We start from the raw sequence: 14514 nt of genomic DNA, 5'->3' as shown, positions 1-14514 counted from the left end.
AGTTGTTCTGGTAGCTTATTGTGCCCTAGTTTGAGATCATTTGGATAACTGTGAGGAGTGGGATTGCTAGATCTTAAGGGAGTTCTATGTTTAGTCTTTTGAGGAACCTTCATACTGCCTTCAGAGTGGTTGAACCATCAGTGTGGTAGGGTTCTCATTTAGGCATATCCACCCCAGCATTTGTTATTATTTGTTTTCTTGATAGTGGACATTCTAACTGTGGTGAATGGGATCTAAATGTGGTTTTGGTTTTGATTTGCATTTCTTTTATGACCAATGATGCTGAGCATCCCCCTTCTGTTTCTGAGAGGCCACACTATAACAAGTTTCTAATGTCTCAACAGAGGCATAGAAACTTGTAATATTGTATGCTTTTTGTTGTACCTTCACTTGGAGCTTCCAATAACTCCTATAACTTACAACAAAGGTTTGTACTAATTACCTTACTGAAAAAAAACACTAATTTTGAAAAAATATAGAAAAATGTATCTTTGTCAGGGGTTCCAGTGAATACTAAGGAAGTTTCTTTACTGGGAAATTTTACTTGATTGCTTGTTCTTTATGTTATTTGAACACATGTTGAATTTGGGGTTCCCCCCCCCAACCCAACAACAAACTAGTAACTATGTTGCCTCATTGGATTTTGCTTCACAAGTTACAAAATATTTTGACGTATTTTTGGTTTCCTGTTGGGGGAAGGTTGGCGTTTGAAGTACTAGTGGGCCAGTACTCAGGCTTGAACTGAGGGTCTGGAGCTCTTCCTTAGATTGCTTTACTCAGTGCTGTCACTGTGCCACTCGAACCACATCTCCACGTCTGGCTTTTTCTACTTAATTGAAGATAAGAAATTGAGGATTTATTAGCTTGGGTTGGCATCAAACTGTGATCCTCAGATCCCATCCTTGTGAACGCTAAGATTACAAGAATGATCCAGAGGCTGGATATATTGTGCTCCCTATGAAACCTAAACAAGGGCACATAATTCTGAAGCATGTGTGTAAGATTATGCATTTCTCTGTACAGCATTTTCACAATAAAAAAAGAAAATTAGTTAGAAAATATAGCCCTTATATGTGTGTATACATAATATAAATGTGCAGAGGGCAATGAGGATGTATCTGCTGATTTTGAGGAAAGATTTCACCTATGGCTTTTCACACACTGGGCTACGCTGTACAGAAAGATTGAGACTAAAGGTGAGGTAATTGATGTCATCATCCCATTCATCTACATCCCTTGTCAACATGTATGCACATATATACTGTGGTGTAATCATGATTATTTTGTGTATGAGAGGCAGTACTGGGGTTGAATTCAGGACCTAGGTACTCTTGCTTAGCTTTTATATGCTCTACCATTTGAAGCACAGCTCATCTTTCTGTATTTACTGTTTAAATGGAGGTAAGAATCTTTTTTGATCAGTTGGCTTTGAACTGAGTTCCTCATATCTCAGAGTTCTGAGTACTTAGTTTTACAGGCCTGTGCTTCCAATGCCTAGCTTTTCATTATTACTTTTACAAGCTATATGCTCACACACATTCCTTGAATTTCAAAAGTCTCACTGTTCAGGCTGACAAGATGTGAGGAAAGATGGTTGAGTGGATAAGTTACCAAATGGGCCTCTAGCCCCATTAACATCATTCTGGCAGTTACTTGCATTTCAGTCAGTGAGTACATATTTCTAATTTCACTCTGTCTTTTTTAAATGCCATTTTGAACTGTCTTTGATACATCTTTTAAATATTATCTCCCAAACAGAAGATATTATGTGAATATATTTGATAATATTTCAAATAGGGATGTTATTGTGTGTCTGGATGTCTGTTGTCAGAGGCTGTCCATCTGGGCTTCAGGAACAGAGCTAATGTTTCCTGTCTGCTGGTTGCAGACAGGAAGGATTTTCCTGGCCAGGCTTTGACATGGGATCCATTCATCTTAGACTGCTAACTAGCTAGGATAACAAGCATGAACCATCACCAACCTGCTTGTTTTAGAAGCATTGCTTTTCCTTCATTGATTTTTTTTTCCTGGAAGGTTGATATAGACAGACTGTTTGTACCTCATGATAATGTGATTTGAATAATACCCTTAGGCTCTGGCATTTCTGAAACTGATTTCCACAGTTCTAGACAAATGAAATTGTTCTAAAGCCAATAGCATTTTCCTTCTGAGAAGTTAGGTCTCTTATTTAAATCTCTTATCTTTTCCTTTGGCAAAACAATCAGGATGTTTCTGTAAAACTATTTCTTGAGATTATTAGAGATATAAGGTATCATGTACACACTTTCAAATAATCTCTCCTTTTATAAACATATGTTTATATAGAAGAATGATGACTATTGAATTAATTTGATAACCACTCTAGAATTTTTAAGCTTTAATGCTTATTAACTCAAAGGAGGATTATAAACATTCAGAATAGTGGAATGGGGCTACTACTCATTTGATGTATGTGGAAAGATGATCAGAATTCTTATGAATAATAAAATATATCTTCAAATTTCCAATGGCTGACTGCTATGCTAACTGGGAGGAGACATTGGTGCTGCCAGGGATTTGAAAGTTGGTAATGAAGCAAAATATCCTGGGAGAGCATTTGCTAAGGATATAATTTCCAAGACTCATACCAAATACATTGAATTAGAATGCTAAGTGATGAATGACTGAGCACCAAATTTTATTTGTTGGCTTCTTTGTTTTTGACGTCCTGGGATTTGGGCCTAAGGCCTGGGTGCTGTTTCTTAGTTTTTTCCTCAAGGCTAGTGATCTTCCAGTTGAATCACAGCTTCATATCCATATTTTTGGTGTTTAATTGGATATGTCTTACCAAATTTCCTCTTTGGGCTTCCTTAAAACTCATCCTCAGATATCAGCCTCCTGAGTAAGTAGGATTCCAATTGTAAGCCACCAGAGCCCAGATAGAATCACATTTTAGAAGTATTCTTTCGGTGAATCAGATGTGTCTGACTACTATTTTAGCACTTTGGTTCCAGTGGGTCATGTCAGTTTTATAATAAAATCAGAACTTTTCTTCTTGTAATCTGCAGTATCCAATATCTATCTAATTTATTCTTATCTTCATTTCGGACCTCTTTTTTCTTCATTGTACATTTCCATTCTTACTTCACAAGCAAGCATGTCAATGCTGTTTTCCTTTTCTGAAGCAAGTCAGGTCCATTCCCATCAATGGGGGATGTATTTGCTGTTCTTATTGCCTGGAGTACCTGCTCCTAGATAATTGCCTGGATGATGGCTCCCATATCAACTATCTCTTGTTCAGCGTTGTCTCCTCCCATCCTCACTGTGAAGTTGTTGCTACAAAATCACCAATGTCATGTCTCTGATTTATAGGAATTATCATTATGATTTCTGATTTTCGTTTCAGCATGGAATTGTTGAGGAGAGATCCACATTAACTTCTGTTTCTCCAATATCTATAATAGTGCCTAATCCTTAGTGTTCAGGAGTCTTACATGGAGATCAACCTTCCCCAGCTCGATTTATCCTAACTTCTGGTCAGGACAGCTCTTGAAGCTGAAGTCTGGTGGCTAGAAATCATTCCCTTTCATTCTTTGTGCCTGTTGGTGTTGTTGAGTCCACTTCAGGGCAAAACGAGAACCTGACACCTATTTTTGCTATGGCATAGGTGGCTGTGACATCATAGAAATTATAGCCATTATTTTGTGAAGCTGTGTGAGGACATTCTCCCCCACATAATTTCTTCCATATATGTGTCTCCTTTGCCCAGGAGTGCATTCAACAATTCAACAACAAAACTATCATCCACTTCCTGATACACTCAGAGTATGTTTCTATTTCCTTTAAAAAAAGAAAAATCCAAGACATGCTTTGGTGATTTGTCATTGAATTACTGAAACAGAGTATATAATTTTATGTATTTGTAAGTCTTTGTCCATCTCTCTTGAGCCCTTGCCATACTTCTATGTGTTTGCAGCTTGGGAAGGGAAATAAGGTTTAATTCAGTATAGTCAAAGATTAAAGTTCAGAAGGCTCTTTTTAGACCCTTTTGGAGGAAATGCCTACTTTCTATCTGATGGATGTTCCACAGATGGCAATCTTGGTACAGAAACTGAGTAGAGTGTCATAAAAGGTTGTCCTGATTTCTGCTGACTTTCCTCTGGGTTTGGGGAGTGTGATCCCACTGCATATGTGTCTCTTTGAAGGACACAAGCCTCCTCTGAAAATCTAAGGCCTTTGGGGTAAGAGAGACTAAACCTCAGAACCCAGCTTCCCACATCACTAGGATTACAGGCCTGAGTCTCATGGACTCAACTCATAGCTTCATTTTTATACATAGTATAGTCAGTTTCATTATACTCACTTCTTAGACAGATATATATATAAATATATATATATATATGTTTATTCATCTATTTATAATCAGTGTTAGATCTAGAAACACACAAATATATATTCATATAATCATATAATTATAATCAAATTATAGCTGTGTTTCCCCCAAAATATTTTACACTAATATTTTGTGAAATAATTACTCAAGACTAAAAATTTAAATGCCTTTGTAGTTTGAAAAATCATATTCAATTTCATATGTTATATAATATACCATATATAACATCAAGAATATAACATGTATTTACATACATCTGATTTAATTGTGTTATTTTCCTGCCTGATTTTGTGTTTGTTCATCTATGTAAGACTTCTTTCTTCTATTGATGATAGTTTTTACTTTCCAGTATACATATTTCCTATATATTTTGTCAAATATCAAACATAAGGAGATTTTTATATTATTGTAGGTGAATTTTTCTTCCATATTTACCCAAAGCACAAAGAAAATATATACAGATTTGAACTAACTGTTGGAAGAGTGTCCCACATACCACTATAAGTATTGTGTCATTGGTCCCAATTGACAGAATAGCTTTCTAGGACATCTTATCTGCTGTCCAAGACCTTTTCTAGCCACCTTATCAACCCATCCAGGCATGGCTTGGCTTCTTTGCCGCTCCCTGTGCATTTAACAGTTCCCTGTATACACAGTAGGCTCTCTTGTATAGCCCCCTGTCATTCTGTGTTTTCCCCCAACAGCACACATATGCATGATGCTTCAGATTGTAGGCTTAAAAAGAAACGTATTTAAGATTCATGAATCTACAATATATCAAAAGCATTGATATTTTAATAAAGTTAGAAAAATAAATAGAATTAACACTTTACAACAATCAGAACAAAAAGAAAAATAAAGATTTTTTTCCAGGAAGGGGGAATGGAATCTCTAAATCTAGATTGGTCTCTAAGTTGCCTTCAGGCAGAAATTCTGCCTCTGAGTCCTCAAAGGGATTTATTTCATCACTAAAGACAGGATTTTCTTCCTGAGTCCAGGGAGGGACAAATTCTAATTTCTTAATTGGAAATTGGATCGCCTGCAAGAGGACAGATTGGTCTTGGTATTCTGTGAGGAAAGACTCTCTTTCCTCAACTGAATCTAGAGTTTGGACCTCTCTTATTTGTTTTGCTGAACATAGACTGGGATCATTTTCCATTAGCATACATTTACCCTGCACACCAAGACGAGTCTTTTTGAATGGTTTGGCGCCGATCTAGGTGGATTGTGAATATCAATAGGAGACATTCTGGATCATCTTCTTCCTTGCTTGTATGTGCAGGTGTACTTGCATCACATGTGGTGTTCAGAACCAGTGAGATGTCCACAAGACTCAAAACTTGTTTGGGCCTTTCCACAAGTTAAACAAAAAGCCCTCTATGTTCACATGCTTTCTGGAGATTAGTGATGGCTTCCGATCTCTATCAGTCACCATAGATGACATCACTGATGGGTTCTTTATCTGGAGTTCTGCAAGAGTTGTTCTACGGTGATGCAAACCTGAGCATGGAAATAGGTTCAGGAGTCTTAGAACTGTAGAAGTTAAGGTGTGACTAAACTTTCATGAGCATCTAATGGGGGAAGCTGTAGAACTTGAGTTTGGACTGAACACTGATGAGAAGGTAGGATGTTTCTAATGAGTGATTACTTCCAAGTTGTTTTAAAAGGAGAACAGATATTACCTGGCAAAGAATATCTATAAAAGGACATTTTTCCAAGCTGGGGCATACTAAGGGCTCTTGGCCAATCAGGCACAGACCTAGAGACTCAGGTTCCATCCATACTCACCAGATCTGAGGCATATAAACAAGGACTTCTTCTTTTCCTTGGTCTCAAGGATCATGAGTTCCTCCAGCTGCTCCAGAAGAATATGTGAGCATAAGAGCAAGTCTGAAGATGGCATGTTGAGCTTGACATACTGTGTAAGTTCTTTCATGGTGTCATGGTACTTGTGCTCATAGAAATCATCATGGTAGAAGTCCATCCACATAGGAAAGATGGAACAAACCATGCTGTGGGCAGACAAGGAAAATGAGAGCCCACCCTCCACATCCTGAGGCTATAGCGTTTTTCTGGCAGGACATGCATGTTGGGATGTGGGAAGAGACTCCTGCAAGCAGGATGCTCCTCACAATTTCTCAATTACAATATTCTAAAATTCTCCCTGTGATAGGAGGAGAAATTTGTTTCTCCACTGAATCTGACTTGTTATACACAGACCTCCTTGTCATCCATGAGAGTCCAAAACAACAACGGCATCCACAATGTGTAATCTGCTATCCACTGAAGTGCCAAGCCTCAACTCCCTGATGAAAATCACAACTGGTGTGCAAAGAAGAATGTTGACTTTCAATCAGAAACCTCAAAGATATCCATTTTTCAAGGACAGAATTTCTCTTTGTCCCAACGTCAACTTTCTTCTTCATCTTGTTCATCTTCCTCCCAGTTATGGTAGAAGGATCTGTACCAATGGGAGGAGAGAAGGAGAATAACTCTGTGCTTCTCCTTTTTCTGAACTAACAGGACACACTTGGGACTGGTTAAGTCCCACAGAGTAATGTAAACATGACCGACAAAAAGTGGAGATATGTCTACAAAATTTCAAGTAAATTCTGTGAGGATGCTTATATGCATCTGTCCAAATAAGTGCACAATGGCTCATGCCTCTAATCTTACTAACTAGTAGTGTGAGATCTGAGGATCACAGTTTGAACACAGTCTAATTTGTAAAATTCTAAAGATACTTCAGTGAACCAGCCAAAGGCCAGACCTGGACTTGGGGATCAAATTATAGAGTGCTACGAACAGGACAACTCTCAGGCCCGGAATTCAAGCTCAAGTTGCATTTTTCATCTGTCTATATTCCTTCAAAGGCCTCCAAGAAGGTTAGGGTGGACGTTGGGTGCCACTGGCTCATTCCTTTAATCCTAGTCTCTCAGCAAGCAAACTGCTAAGGCTCCACTAGTTTCTGTGAAAAATGAAATGTTCTGGCAGCCCAGTTCTAAGGAGTTAGCCGGGAAGTGAACTTCTTTGTCTCAAGACAAGCTCCTGTGATCAGACCCCAGTGAAACAGTCTCAGAGAGTACCAAGTATTCCAATAATCTGCCAGGATGTCTCATCCCTGTTTGAAAGAGGAACACTCACTGTTTAAACAATATCCATCAACTGCTCCATTGTCTCCTACTCTATAGTGTTGAAGAATGTTTCTAACATAGAAAAGATCACCTTTCTGGTAGGCAGGGACCAGGTTCATTACCAGCATTTCCAACAAGCCTGAGTCCAAGCTCTCTATATTATAAGGCATATTCAGGGTTTGGGCTGACTCATTGTCATACTGAGGTGGTAAAAAGAATGGATTTTTGAAACATGGAATTGGGAGTACACTTCAAAATGATTAATAGCGTGGATTGAAAAGTACACAGTAAATATTTTCTCAGTATACACATATAAAAGCACACAAGAAGAAGGTTGTACTGTGGCCTAGGATGAGATTAAATAGGTTTCCTGTCATAGTTATACCTGGCATGAGTTTCCTTGTGATTTCCTTGGTTTCGTCTTATAAAAAGGCCTGAGAATATGGATTCGTGTTTTGGCACTGATCCAATGTCTGCAGCATTGAGTGAGGCACTCACACCTCTCACGCCTGAGACCTGAGTCTCTTGAACTTTCTTGTTCCTGAGCTACAGGCCACTTGAGCTGGCTTGAGCTAACTGTCAGTTACAGTTGTCTGGCTCTCAGAGTTCCATATTCTATTCCATTGTGAAGTAGAGAGTGTCATCTCTCAGAGACCAATGATCTAAACTGCTTGCTCACATAAGACCATCCCAAAGACATAGTGGAGACTGAAATCTCCCCTCCTACATCACTCTATACACATGTGAACATTGTCAAATCCCAACATCCTCAGCTAGGTCTGGGAATCAGCATGTTCTCAACCTCAAGGAACACTTTCTAGGTCAGATCCATGCCTTATTTGTCACTATTCCTCTCATCCTGCAGAAATCATTTTGCCTCTCAGGGCCCTCTCAGCCTACCATGTACTTCTTGCATCAATTTTTGACATCTATATCCTAGGACTTTGTTAGTTTTTTTGTTTCCTAATCTTGTTTGCCCTTTAATCCCCAGTGTGCTGTCATCTGGAAAAAAAGTAAGTACTTAGAGGTGGAAAATCATACAATTATTGAAAAATAAACCTTACACATATTGCCAGACCTTTTTATAGATGTACATTTTTTTAAGATAGAGTATTTTTTATACTTTTGTCATATTTTATGACAGAGGGGAAGGGGAGGAGGGAAGAGGTGCTGTATTGTCTTCTCATAATTCAATGATTATTATAGAAAAATACTATAGTTGAAGGAATGTAAGCTTTAAATATAAAAACTGTGCTCCTGTTCTTTTTTATAAGCTAGTCACTTATAAAGAATTCCTCACTAAAGTCTTGACTTCTTTGTCCCATGAACTATCCTCCTCCTTCAAAATAATCAGGAAAAAAACCTTTACAAATGAGTGGACTGTTGCCCAATCTCTGGAAAAGAATTTAGGATACAACATTGCCAGAGAATCTGTGAGTGTACATGTGTGTTGGTGTGTGTGTGTATATGTGTGAGGGTGTGTTGTGCATATCTATGTTTTAGGTCTTGAATTCAGGGGCTATATGACAAGGCTGAGTATCTTTCTGGTGACTGTAGTGATCTACCAATTGTGCCACAGTTCCACTGCAAGCTTTCTGTAGTGAACTGGAGAGGAGAGACTCTTAAAATTTCATGCTCAGCCTGTATGAACTAAATCTCAGGTCTCAAACTCCTGATTAGTTAGAGTTATATTTATCAGCCTCCATAACCTGGTGATAAAACAGTGTAATTGGAGGCAGTGGGGTTGCAAGTTTCAGTCTAGCTTCACAACATTCTATATCATAAAACAGCAACAGTAGAACCCTATATAAAAATACAATAATAAGATGTAATTAGAATATAATTTAGTGATATAGTCTGTTAGCATAATTTTCAGGAAACCATGGTATTAATGATTTAGCATCACAAATCCATACAAAATGAGATAATTTCAGTAGACTCTACAAATTTTTAATTCCATCATATAATGATTTCAAAACATTACAATAAACAGGAAAACATTCATACTTATAATGTAAAAAGATGTAAAAAGTTGAAGATGGCCGATTATGAAATGGGAAATTCTACACTGTAGGAAAATTATTGTCATTTCAATGTTTGGTGGTATTGTCATGCTGAATATATGATAATATTCTTCAGAGGAGCAATAGATAAATATATATTTATTACACATATTCTAACTTGTCTCTATCTTTATCAACTTCCAATATTCTTCACATTGTCAGTGTATTCGTGTTTATGGTATATTCCAAAATAGCTAACAGAGTCAGGAGGTTACCAAAATACATTAGCTTGAATGTTTTAGGAGATAAACCTGCTAATTATATTGACTATTTTATGTATTTAACACGTAATGTGTTATCATTGTACTCTCTAAGTATATACATAAGCTATTCAATGTGAAATGGAATATAACATGGCTTTGCCTGTAAAGCTAGGTATTTGGGACATCAGTTCCAGACCAGTGTAGAGTTACCTGCAATGACCCTCAACCCCTGGCTATGCGAGATGGAATACTTCTATCATCCCAGGCCCATGGGGAGTTGAGAATAGGAGGATTTCAATTCCATGCCATTCTAGGAAAGACCGTACACATGCCTCCATCTCAACAAAAGAAAGTTCAACACTGGCTAGCACTTATCCTCCCCACCTATGTGAAAATAAAAATAAGAGCATTGTAGTGTAAGAAACAAACAATATTAAAACATGGCAATACAAACCATCATGAAAAAATCTTATCTAGTGTTTGTTTCTTATAACTGTAATCCTAAATCTAGCTAGGATTTTATATGTGAGCCAGAGGCAACAAGCGGTTCATTTTAAAAATGAGTATTTAAAGCCAGGTGCCAATCTCTCATGCCTGAAATCGCAGCTAGCCATGAGGCTGAGATCTGAGCATCGCAGTTCAAAGCCAGCCCAGGAAAAAAGTCCCCATAAGACTCTTATCTCCAATTAACAACTCATAAAATAGAAGTGACTCTGTGGCTCAATTGGTATAATGCTAACAACCTTGAGCACAGAGTCTCAGGGATAGTGCCCAGGCCCTGATTCCAAGCCCCACAACTGTCAAAAAATGAATAAATAAACATTTTAAAGTCGGAATTTCTTGTAAATTAAAATGACAGCGGTGGTATACAATTCTACAGACTACTACAGATTTCATTATATTTGTAGTTAGAAAAAGTAGCAGCACTTGAATAAAGGACATTTTTTCATAAACTAGGGCATATTGGTCTCTAATTAGAGGAAACTGCTGGACTCATAGGTTATATTTTTGGGTGGCTTATTGTTTTGTTTTTAGAACAGGATGACAAACCTTATTTCTGCCAATTGACATTTGGATATGTCTATCATCATTCAAAGGCCATGTAAAATTAAAAGTAAAGACAAGACACAGTCAACTGGCAATAAGTTTACTTGTCTTTATGCCATGTTCCAAATGATTTGTTTAGCTTATATGTCCCTATGGCCTATAGTTTCCTATTCCTGCCTTCCTCAAAATACAAGCATGTTCCACCAATTCAGATTTGAGCAGGCAATATGTAGTATTAGTGCCAAGAGTCAAAGAAAATTGTAACAAAACCAGGGAAGCATGAAACCAACACATTAGTAGCTGGACACTGGGGACTCAGGCCTATAATCCTAGCTACTCAGGAGGCTGATGATCACAGTTCAAAGACAGCAGGAGTGAGAAAATCTGTGACTCTTCTCTCCAATTAACAACCAAAAAGCCATAAAGGGAGCTGGGACTCCAGAGGTAGAGTAGCCTTGATTACAAAAACTCAGGTGCAGCAACCAATCCTGAGTTGAAGCTGATGGTTAGGCACAAAAACAAAAACAAACAACAACAACAAAACAAGCAAAAACTGGGGGAAAGCTCAGGAAAGGATTGCATTGTCTACAAGGCAAATGTACACATTACATGGACTGTGATATGGTAAACTCACTCTACACACCTTAGTAACAATTACATTTAAAAAAGAATCTGAGAAATCCCAAAGCCGTGGACCTTATGACGTGCATCTGCTTTCTAGTATTTCAAAGTCCCATCATCTGACCTGGTAGCACACATGTTGTAGCCCAGGGTGTTTATAAAATATGAAAGCAGAGATCTTTTCAGATTGTCCCACCAAATCTTTGATTACTTTAAGCTAAAAACAAAGCAAAGCAAAGCAAACAAAATAGACTTTAAGGTTAATTAGGCTGCTATTAAAAATTCAGATGTTGGTAGTCTTTGTGAAGAGGAAGGGAAAAAAATTATGTAAATAGGTATACAGGTGGATCCATAGCTACAATGAAATGTACAACATATTATGTCAAAAAACGAACTTTACAACCTTGGAGGAGGAAGTGGAAGATGGGAAAGGATGAAAAGGGGAAATAAAGGAGGAGGCACCAATGCTTAATAAGACATGTACTCATAATCTTGCAAATGTAATTGCAACTTCTCTGTACATTATTTTCAAAATTAAAAAATTGAAAAAAAAGATTCCAGTCAGAATTATACTGTTAAATGATGAGTAAGTACATATGTTTTGTAGATACTGATCTCACATATGTCAAAAAATATCCATGAATTCATAACTAGAAACTCTGAAGTGTAAGGTATATTAATTAGGTAAGTTTCATTAGGTAACCAATGAAGAGAACACCACATGGTATTCAGTCAGGTAAAGTAGTTTATTTACTGAACTGCTTCCCATGCCATATATGGTGGAGAGGCATGTGAAAAAAAGGGGGTTGACCCAACCTCAGGCCATGACATATCTAGGCCAAGGCCCGGATGAGATATGGCCTGGTGGGGGAAAATTCTGGCCACACTAGATGTGACCTCAGGGCCTGGGAATCTCCTCTGGCCAAATGGAAAGTGTGACCAGAGGCTGACCAGGTTGTGATTTAGCAGGAGGGGGAGGTGTCTGCCTCCAGGCATGGCAGATACCTAGGTAACACATAAAGGATGGAAACTTAGCCAAGAAGAGGGGAAGTGTCTGCATAGGGTCTGCATGGCTAGGGCAGACCTAATACCAAATAGAGGTAGCACCTCTGCCATGTAACTCCTGACTGCAAACCGTTCATTCTCAATCATTATCTTTCTTTTTTTTCTTTTTTCTCTTTCTTTCTTTCTTTCTTTCTTTCTTTCTTTCTTTCTTTCTTTCTTTCTTTCTTTCTTTCTTTCTTTCTTTCTTTCTTTCCTTCTTCCTTCTTTCCTTGTTCCTTCCTTCCTTCCTTCCTTCCTTCCTTTCTTTCTTTCTTTCTTTCTTTCTTTCTTTCTTTCTTTCTTTCTTTCTTTCTTTCTTTCTTTCTTTCTTTCTTTCTTTCTTTCTTTCCTTCTTCCTTCTTTCCTTGTTCCTTCTTCCTTCCTTCGTTTCTTCCTTCCTTCCTTCCTTCCTTCCTTCCTTCCTTCCTTCCTTCCTTTCTTTCTTTCCTTCTTTCCTTCCTTCCTTTCTTCCTTTTTTCTTTCTTTCTTTCTTTCTTTCTTTCTTTCTTTCTTTCTTTCTTTCTTTCTTTCTTTCTTTCTTTCTTTCTTTCTTTCTTTCTTTCTTTCTTTCTTTCTTTCTTTCTTTCTTTCTTTTTTTGGGTCTCGTCATGGGCCTGAACACTGGGCCTGGGCGCTGTCCCTCAACTCTTCAGCTCAAAGCTATCGCTCTACCACGTGAGCCACAGCGCCACTTCCGGCTTTTTTTTTTTGCTTATGTGGTGCTGAGGAATCGAACTCAGGGCCTCTGGCATGCAAGGCAAGCGCTCTACCACTGAGCCATCTTCCCAGCCCCATTTCTTTCTTTCTTTCTTTCTTTCTGTCTTTTTCTTTCCTTTCATCCTTCTTTCTTTCTTCCTTCCTATCTTCTTTCCTTCCTTCCTTCCTTCCTTCCTTCTTTCCTTCCTTCCTTCCTTCCTTTCTGTTCTCTCTCCCTCTCTCTGTCTATTTCTCCTCTCTTTCACTCACCCTCCCTCTCTCCCCTACCTCAATATTCTCAATTGTGAGTTGAACTCACAAGCTGTGAAGAACAGCTCAATTGGCAAATGTGAAATTTAATTTACTGTTACCTTACACCTCTACCACAGGTCACTGAAATCAAATAATGAGCACTCAGAAGCATGGCATCTCAAGCCATTTGGAGGAGGAAAGCTAGCACATTCACTGCATTCTGGAGGCCCACCCTGGGAAGGTGGGGGAGACTCCTCCCTCCTCTTGGCTAAATCTCAGCCCAGTTTCTGCATAAGAAGATGTGACTGCCTCCAAGTGAGCCAGTTACCTAAGTGACACAGGTACTGGGCAGAGACTTAGCCTCTTGTGGTGTTGAGATTAAGGACGTGATTCAACATTATCCACTAGTTTGTTGAGATTGAGACTTCCTAAATTTTTGGTTAGGCTATGTTCAAATTGTGATCTATTTACTTCTGATTGCTTACCATGATTATAGATGTGAACCAGCACATCAGACCATTCAAAGATCTTTACCACGCATGGAAGATATTAAGCTTATTTTCCCAGATGACATACAAGTTGACAGACAGCAAAACAATCCTGAATTCTGGTCGAGATGTTTTTTAATATGAAGCAAAATTTACTTAGCAAAATATCTGACTACTGTGATTATACTTCCAAACTTACTCTACATTTTAATATCAAATCACCTATGAGCCAATGATTCACTCCAATTACCTGTAATCATTTATTTCTGTCATATCTTCTAGAGGTAGGCAGAACTGGAGCACACACTATTAACTAAAGTGGTAGAAATTTGAGAGGATCACAGTTCTGAATCAGTCTAGGAAGAAAAGTATCACCCATATCAACCTACTATGTAGGTATATTGGAATGAAATCATGGCCCCTGCTTTTGGAGCTAGGTGCAAAAATTGCTATTCTATGAGTAAAGAATCTTAAACAAGAAAGGATTAGTGGAGTGACTCCAGTGTTGGAGTACTTGTCTGGCAAACACTACATCAAAACTGAAATCAATTTCCTAAAGATAAAATAAGAAAAGGAAAGAAAGAACAACTCCTA

Source organism: Dipodomys spectabilis, unplaced genomic scaffold, assembly GCF_019054845.1.
Source record: "Dipodomys spectabilis isolate Male_0828 unplaced genomic scaffold, ASM1905484v1 ptg000323l, whole genome shotgun sequence".
NCBI classification, from domain to species: domain Eukaryota; kingdom Metazoa; phylum Chordata; class Mammalia; order Rodentia; family Heteromyidae; genus Dipodomys; species Dipodomys spectabilis.
Note: the sequence above shows the minus strand (reverse complement) of the source record.